We start from the raw sequence: 9,430 nt of genomic DNA on the forward strand, positions 1-9,430 counted from the left end.
GCAACCCATCTAGGGCGGAGCTTAGCGGTAGGGTTTGCGTTAATGTCCACCCTGTTTGATAGAATTTTCTTATTTGGAATATTCAAATGGAAAAGCTTTAAACAGAAAAAAATGTGCCTAAAACAATACCCAACCCTAAACCACCCCCAGGTGTGTCAGCGAAGATATGATGTTTATTAAGAGGTCAGTTTTAAGTGACCTCTAGTTTGAGTGCTGGCCTTAACTGCAACTTTTTAGAAGCAGCGCCAGTTGTTAACATTAATGCACAATATTGAGTGCTGAGTGTGTTTAGTGCTGTGGAAATGTACATTATGCTAAACTGGTCATCTGTTCTAGAACAGGTAATCCCTCTCCTCCTTTGTTATTCAATCAGCCTTTCATTGTGTTTGCTGATCAAACTGCCAACTGTTACTTCAAACAGGAGGCGGCTGTTCAGTATTTAAATTGTAGTTGTATTCTACAGCCATTGTGTACAGTCTGGCTAGTTTTGCCTGTTCACCGTGTTTACATCAATGTCAAAGTTAGTTGAGGTTGGTGTAAGTTAGTGTAACTCTCAGGCATTCATACAACTTTCAATGTTTCTTTTCCCTTTGTTCAGGCTTTATGAGCGCTTTGGACTTATCATGTGAGGTCGTGCCTGTCCTTTGTGCCCAGTGATCTCTTTGCTTAAAGGTGGTTCTGATCTTAAAAATCCTTGTACATTCATGACTTTCCTTCATGATGATATGTATTCGTTTAAAGATCAAATACTTTCCCAGTTTGTATTCTGTGGCAGTAATCTGTGTAAGAATATTTCTGTATTGGTATTTCAATTTGTGTATTTGTATGTACAAGAGCATTGCTGGAGGTATTGTACGAGACTGTGATATCTTTGGATTTTAATGACTGTCTTACAATTCTGTGGACAGAAACAGACACTGCAGTGCGTGCAGTGTGCTCGCTGCTCGGCTCCCTTATATTCTGCAGCAGTTTAGCGCAGCCCCAGTTCTGCTCATACAACACTCTTCTTTCTCCTCTGCTGCAAGTTTAAGTAAAGGCCAAACCTCAGAGCCTAATTACACACCTCTCTTCGACACTTGTTACCACATCTTAAGTCGAGGTGTTTAATTGTGCTCTTATACTCAAAACTGGCACAAGTTTGATGGATTTCTAATGAGTTTTCTAATAACAAAGAAAACAGAGACTGTACTGGAGATTCATTATCTGCTGTCAAGCCCACAACATTTTCCCTGTGGCTCTGATCAGATAAAACACTTAGCTCTCCTGCTGAAACATAACGCATTAGTGGTAACATGAAGGAAAAGCCCAACCAGGTTAAAACAACTGGCAGACTTTGTAGACTGGAGCAGTTTTGAGTCACACTGAAGCATTTCATTCCCATGGCAAAGTCAGGTAATGTGGGACATCAGACATAAGAGATCAGATCTTTGAATACTACCAAACAGAATTTTACAATGCTGCTACAAAAATCTTTCACATGAAACAATTAGGTGGATTGATTTGAACTTACTAGGATGGGATGAGCAAAGATTTTTTTTAAAAGATAATTGTTCCCCGAACTTGCACTGTAAGCTTTGGCACCTTAACTACAGAAGACTGAAAGGGAAAAATGATAGTTATAGTATATTATATAATTTTGAGAAATATTTGCTTTGAGGAGAATTGTTTTAAGAACCAGAGTGACTCTTCCATGCATTAAGTAAATTGGGTCAAAAAGGTTAGACTACAATAGCCGTAAAACCACGAGTTATTCTACTGCTTGCCAGAATGGCAGGTTAGATATTTCTGGCACTTTTAGTGCAGTGACTACATATCAGCCACAGTTATCTTGAACTGGCCATTGTTACATACACAGACTGCACTAACTCCAGTATCACAGAATCACACAATGAAAGTCAATAATTATGCTTTGTGATTGGAGTAGTAATTGCCTTTAATTTTTTTATGAAATGAAGGCATAATCAATTTTCTTTCTCAATTGTCTCAGTAGCCGCCCCATTCAGAAACAAAGCATCATTAACAATGTTATTGATCAGCAATATTGACCAGTGTAGCTTTAAGATAAAAAGTAAACACCTGTACATATTGGCAGTGGAGAAAGCAGAAAACGTCATATTTTTTTTAAAGGAGTCGAGCAGCGACTGCCTTGGCAAACTTCGGTGTGGGAAGCTTTGACAAAACTCGGGCAGTAAAACATGACTCATATCTGGGATGTTAAGCCTCTTCTAATGAGGTCAGGTATTCATATACGTGCAGATGTATTTCAGGGGGAAATGACCACACGGAGTTTGACTTGTCGTGATGGTTCACCGAAGCAGCCATTTCCATTTCTTGAGAGGATAATTACATAAATCAAGAGCTTGAGCTTTGCCTCCTCTTATGTTATTTTCCACGTGAAACTGTGTGTCATATTGACAATAGCAAAGATCGCTCAAATTATTATTAAGCATTGTTGTGCCCTCCCTGCTGCTTTGTTCCAGTTTCAGTGAAGATTTCCAAGGCTCAGTTGGGAATGAGTGTGATGAGGATGATGAATTGACGCTGCTTTGATTGCCCTGACATCTCCAGTTGGGCTGTGATTGTATTTCTGGAAGTTTTGAAAATAATATGTCTATGTAATGTCTGTGTCATTTTGGATCAACTTCTAAATCATTTAACTGAGCATTACATTTTGGAATAGATTTTTTAGTCCAACACAGTAGAGTGTGAGATTTATAAATGTTACAGTAAGCTTCATCCATGTGTATGGATAGAGAAAATCTTAAAGGTATGATAGCAATTAACATTACTGCATATAGTGATTTTGATACTAGCATAAGTTAAAACTATTATCTGGGTAGCTTTCCTGAGCTTTGGGGTTTCTTCCTTAGAATAGACATTAGAGAATGCTGCTTATTTAAAGGGCAATGTGTTGTATCTGAACTAATAGCGAGGAAATGTTTTTGCATTGCACAATGTTGGTAATAACCTGTGAGAAAAAGTATTGTTTCTACATCATTTCCTCCCCCAAGTAAACTATAGTTAAACACAGCTTGTGTCTTTGTCTTCTCATTGATTCAGTGGTGTCATTTTGGCCCGCAGGAAGTTTTACCTAGTTTACATTTAGTGTCGCTTCATAAGTAAAAAGATCCTCTCATGCTAAAAAATGTATAGGCTTGTGATACCACAGTGCACTTTGGGATAAAAGTCTCCATCTTATTAAACCTTCTCTTTGTGTGCAGAATGCATTAAATTTTCTTCTGAGCATTCATGCAGTGAAATAGTCACAGTAACATATTTAGCATAAAACTGTGCAAACATGCATCAGTGATGCTAAGGCTCTGTAAGGCAGAAATAAATGCAAAATCTAATATAGCAGCACAGTCACAATGATGCACTAACAAAGAACTTCTAACTACTCAAGAACTTGCACTTTCTGGACCTCCAGTTTCACTGTGTACTCACAAGTTAGTTCCAAATGAATGGGGACCTATGGAGTTGAAGCATAAAAATGTTCATTTTGTGGGGTAAATGGATGGCCATCAAATTCTGGTTCTCAGAGGATAAACTCGAAATACTTCAATAACACTTTAACATTCATCACACTTTGTCTTGTCATTTTCCATTTATGGTGTGGAAAATGTTTGCATTACTATATGCTGTGTTCCCATGGTGATATTCAAATCAGACATTGGTTGTTTTAAGAGGTTAAAGAGCCAGAAGCAGAGTTTATCAATGATAAATATTAGTGTACATACAAAAAGACTTGGAATAATGATGCATATGATAATGTTTCCTTTTAAAGGCAAAAATACCCAATCACATTTGTCAAGACTGATATTGATGTAAAATTAAATATTACATAAATGAAAAATAAAATCTGTACAGTTATCCTAGTTCTCCAGAATCAGACAGAAATGATATACACCAGAGATTTTTGCAGTGCATAATATAGAAGCATCCTAGAGTACAAATATGCATATGCTGCTCCGCTGTGAGTAACAAATATAATTACTGTGTTAACAGATGGAAGTAGCATATGTTTAGAGGCTGCAGTGATGCATTGTAAGCTGCAGCTACAAATTTTCCAGATGGAACCGCCATTGAAAGCACACAAGAACTCATAACTAGCTGTGTGGCAGACTAAGGTAACATGTTAAATGTGCAGGGCAATCAAAAGCACTTCGCTGTACATTATTATGAACACACATCACAAATTCAGTACTACCCTACACAGTAACACAGGGGCACTGCAGCTAGCACATGTTGGCAGCCTTACAGCAACCACCATGTATGAATAATAGAAGAAAGGATGGAGAGGACCAGACTACAGAAGCACAAGAACAGAGTTAGTGCTCAACACTCAGGGGGGTCAAATTGCAGAAGTGTACGTGTGTACCATACCATACTCTACTCACGAGCAATTTAATATAGACTTGTTAAACTGCTCGTTAACACAAACATCTAATCAGTCAGTCTATGGCACCACCTGCTTATCTTAGGCATATAAACATGGTTGAGATGTTCTGCTGAATTTCTGCTCCAGTATTCTTTTGAAGAATAGGTGTTGCCACTCAGACACTACCTCCACATCAGTGCTGTGTTGTATTTTTTTCCAGGATATCTCTTCTTTTCAAACTGTTGCAACATCTCCCTTTGTATAATCTGTGAATCTGTGAGCATCTGTACTACTGACATGTCTTTATAAAAGCATTACAGCTGTACATAATTGTGTCTTCGACCCACAATGTGCCACTGGTGGTGGGTATACTGGGGCCCTTCAGTTCTGCTTTGATATTCAGATGGCAGGATCAGAATTTTGCATGACCAACATGAAAGCATGGACCCTTTAGACTGAGCCTCTTACTACGAATTACTTGCTAAAACACCAACTTGCTAAAACACTACATGAGTATTATTGCTGAGCATGCCCTTCCTTTTATGACCACAGAGTGTCCAATTAATAGCTGCCTGTCACTAAGCTCAAAACCTCTCAAACTAGTTTCTTGAACATGACAATAAGTCCACTGTATTTAAATGGCCTACACAGACACAAGATTTCAATCCAACAGAGCATCTTTGGGATTTAGTGGAACAGGGCAGTTGTATCATGGATGTGTAGTTGGCAAATATGCAGAAATTGTGATGCTATCATGTCAGCTTTTGGTTTTCACTTGTCACAAGGGATCACCACAGCACATAGCTCTGCATGTTTGATTTGGCCAGACGCCTTTCCTGATGCAGTCCCAAAGAATATTTTGTCTAGCTGAAATTGAACCAGCAACCCTTTCTTTACCAATCTAAGATGACAATATGGAAAAAAAAAAACTCTGAGGAATATTTCCAGGACCTTGTTGAATCTGTGCCACAAAGAATTAAGGCAGGTCCGGAGGCAAAAACGTTACAGTTTAGTACAAGCCAATGCTTTAATTTACTACAACCCAGTACTGTCTACTGCTACTTCGGTTTTCATATTTATCAAACATTCAGATCATAACTGATCTCATAGCAGTGAAAGCTAAACGAGGGACCTCCTTCATTTAGATTAGCAGAGTTGATGCCTTGCAGCATTGTAGTTTATTGCCCCTCCCTTTCACTCCTCTTCAAGGTGGTCACAGAGCAGATTTTATTGATTATAAAAAGGGTGATGTTGTTTCTCAAGGAGATCCTTTATAGTCTGGATGATGTAGTCATGCATTACGAGATCCTATTAAGTGGGGAGATATTTCAAAAGTCTGGTTTAACTTTTCTTCAAAGAATATTTAAAGTTTAGACTCTGGGCTTGAGGCTGACAATCTTGGAAAATCAACAAAAATAATAATAAATATTCAGTTTCTAGTCATGTATAATAAGCAAATGCATATAAATGTATAATGTAATTACTGAAGCATATATAATCATGTGATTTGTCACATGATTAGGGATGGGAACTGCAATTGTGATTTAATTATCAATATCACCTATCGCTTCGATTCTGTCACGTCTAACGTAGCATGTGTGACGTGGATGTGGACCCAAAAAGCAGGCACACAGAGATGGGGGGGGGTGAAGAAACAGCAAGCCTTTATTGTTGGCTGCATTGACACAATGAACAAAAGGCAACAGGAGGAACTGAGAAAAACTAACAAAACATAAAGTGGGAAAAGCTAAACCTGTGGGACATGTGGAACATAGGAAGGAAACAAAAAACCTGAAACGGAGGACGAGGAACGAGAGACTTGGGAACACCTGGGAAGTAACTCAGAGGAAACACGGAGGATGACAAGCAAACGATCCGACAAGGAAATGAGGTAATGAAGAAAATAGGAAACAGGAGGGGAACACAGATGAGACTAATCGGACATGACGAGACGGGGAGGAGAGAAAAACTGAAAGCACTAACACAGGACACGGACTGGCAAAGTAAAACCAGAAATAAGTGAACATAGAGACAAGGATGACTTGAGGTAACACAAGGGAGGCAGAGTAACAAAACCTAAAGACTAGAAGTCACCAAAACACTGAAGAATGACTAAAGGAGCTAGAAATACAAAACTAAAGCATGAAAACTAAATCACAGAATTCAAATAACAACAACACAGAAAACTGGTTCTCAAGGCCCAGGACCATGACAGATTTCTTATTGAGTCTCCTATTGATTGGGTTCTCGTTGGCTCTGGGTTGAGAGTCACCACTACTGCTAAGCAGCATATCAAAGACATTGCATTTGTGCAAATTAATTGCACGCTGTGTGGTCAAATGTCTGTAGATGCTGGGGGCATTTCCCCTGTTTGTAATGATCAGTGTTGGTGCCATTACTGAAATGTATTAGGTAATGTATAGTTTGTGTGTGTGTCATCTTTCTGTCTATAAACATGATAGCCTGGAAAGTTTGGAAATCAGGGTGTAGAGTGGGGTCATGTTAACAATCCATTACAATTTGGCTCACATCCACCAAGGTCTTCAGGGTCAACTTAATGATTTATTGGTCTAAAATTGACAAGAAGCCTTATAACTTAGAAACATGATACTCGGTGTGGTGTGTGCATCTATAGAACATTAAGGAGCTACCATATAAAGATTATATTTTTCATCACATCACATTTGACCTCTGACCTCTCCTTTGATGTCAATTGATGTAAAAATGATCTCAAGTTCAGATGTTATGTAGAACTATTTGAAACTATGTCTTACAGCCACTGTTTGTATTCACTGCATAGAGACATACAGGGATATAAGGATTCTAAATATCATGTTACTTAAATGTCAGTCTTTCATAAAATGTCTTAAAACTATGCTTAAAATGCTACTGCCTTTGTTTATGTTGGCAACATTTAGGAAATAATACTGGTGAAACTAAATAGTGTTCAGAGATTGAGCTGCCTTGGCAGAGGTTTGGAGAGGCCAATGCAGTGCTTAACCTCCCAGAACCCAGCCTGAGACATCCAGAGGAGCTCTGGAGAAAGCTAGAAAGAAACACATAATCAAAACTGATAGAGTACAAGGACTGACTTTTGAGCAATCCCAGATGAGAAAAAAGTGGAAGAAGACACACACTGTCAGGGCAAGTTTTTAAAAAGATTGACATCTTTGTTAAAGATACTGATTCACACTACCAGTTAAAATGGCTGAGGAGGGAGAACGTGTTCACGAATTCTGAAACTGAAAAGAAGTTTAAAAATGTCCCTATAATTAACTAAGTCAGTGGTGTGTAGTGTAGGATGTAACCAGAAGACTGACAGCAGAGAAAAGGAAATGGGTTATGACTGACAGGAGCTCTTTAGGAAGACTTTAGCTGGAATTATGTCAACATGCCATATTGATGGATGTATATGAGTAACTATATCCTGGAGATCTCTTGTGGAAATCAGGTTAAACACAGGGAGCAGAACAGGGCAGAACTCAGTCAGACTGAAAAGCTCCAGGGCTGACATTTTATTTAAGCCCCCTGATCTCGCTAAAAAGAATTTCTACATGTATTAGAGTTAACACAAGCGTTGGCTAGAACTCCAGACAGAGCATGATCCAAGGAATGACTGAATTATTGACAACAGTATAAACAAAAACCTTTGGTTATGGCCTTTCTTCATTTTTAATAAAATGCCATGTGAGTGTAGTTATCGTCTTTCTAATGTAAAGATAGTAAATATGGAGGTTTGTCTTTTGTCTGTGTCTTGTTACCTTTCGATTTGAATAGAATCACCAGTTCAAGTGAATGGCCTGATAACAAATGCAAATTTTAAGATTGTGCTAGGGTTAGCATTAGCCAATGATTTGACTGTATTGCAACTCTCAGACCTAGTCTCTTCAGAAATGTGTACCCTGCTAAAGGCAATTGGATCACAGGTGTGATACCTTAAATATTTACAGAAAAAGATTCTGGACCTCATCAATCTCTAAAAGCTATTTACTACCCTGCTCATGATCTCAGGTTAAAACATTACTTAAAGACTACATAAATGAATACATGGCTCTCACTGAGCTGCTTCAGCCCTATGGCATCTCTGCACTGTCAGCTCGCCACCTGAATGTGCAGCAGTAGCACTTTATATCACTCGACTCTGGGGAGAAGGGAAGGAAACAAAGTGAAAATTTTAAAAACAGCTGAACCTGTGCACCTGCTTGTCTGTTAATTCTCTGCTGTGTACGTGGTTACTGCTTCTTTTTGTAACAGATAAAATGGTTTAGATATCTGACTCATCTTATTTCAACATTTCCCTGATTCAGCTCTTGTTGCATCTATTTTTAAAAGACCCAAGGAAATGGATTTTCTGGTGTTGTGTATATGTACTGAAGTTATCAAAAACTATATGAATCAGATGTTTGTAAACTATGTAGAGAAAAAAGTCCTCAGGTGTATCTATAAGGTGTAACTGAAGAATGCCCTCTGGCTTTTGTGATTGCACTTCTCATTTGACTAATCAGGGTGTTTTTAATTTTGGCAAAGCAGGCAGGAGTTTTAAAGCGTGGGAGATGGGGTTGGTGTGGGTGACAGGAAAGCCTCCTGAGGCCTAGCAGGTTTGAGCGAACTACTGACAGATAAGGGAGAATGGTTTTTCCACACCCAAAGTACTGATAGTGCTGGCAGAGAAGAACGAAAGATTCCCGTGCCCTTGGAGGCAAATAAACTAGATCTGAGACGCAGCATCACACTAACAATGACAGAGCGCACCTTTTTTTAAACTCTAGCACAGCAATGCTTCCTGTTAACAATATGTGGAAATGGGTAAAATAATAAAGGTTTAATGGCTCTGTACTTTGATTGATAAATACAGAATATCTATTTTAATGAGGGCAAATATATACTCCACTGACTTCCTTTCACCATGGTAACAGCTTGTCAGCAACACTTTAAAGCATATCCTGCTTTATCCGCCCCATTGCCTGTAGAGAGGACCATCATTTTCTTCTATAAAGACAGACTTGGAACCACATGAATTGACCCGTCCTGACCTTTAAAGTCTTTTTAAGG

Source organism: Oreochromis niloticus, linkage group LG12, assembly GCF_001858045.2.
Source record: "Oreochromis niloticus isolate F11D_XX linkage group LG12, O_niloticus_UMD_NMBU, whole genome shotgun sequence".
Taxonomy (NCBI): Eukaryota; Metazoa; Chordata; class Actinopteri; order Cichliformes; family Cichlidae; genus Oreochromis; species Oreochromis niloticus.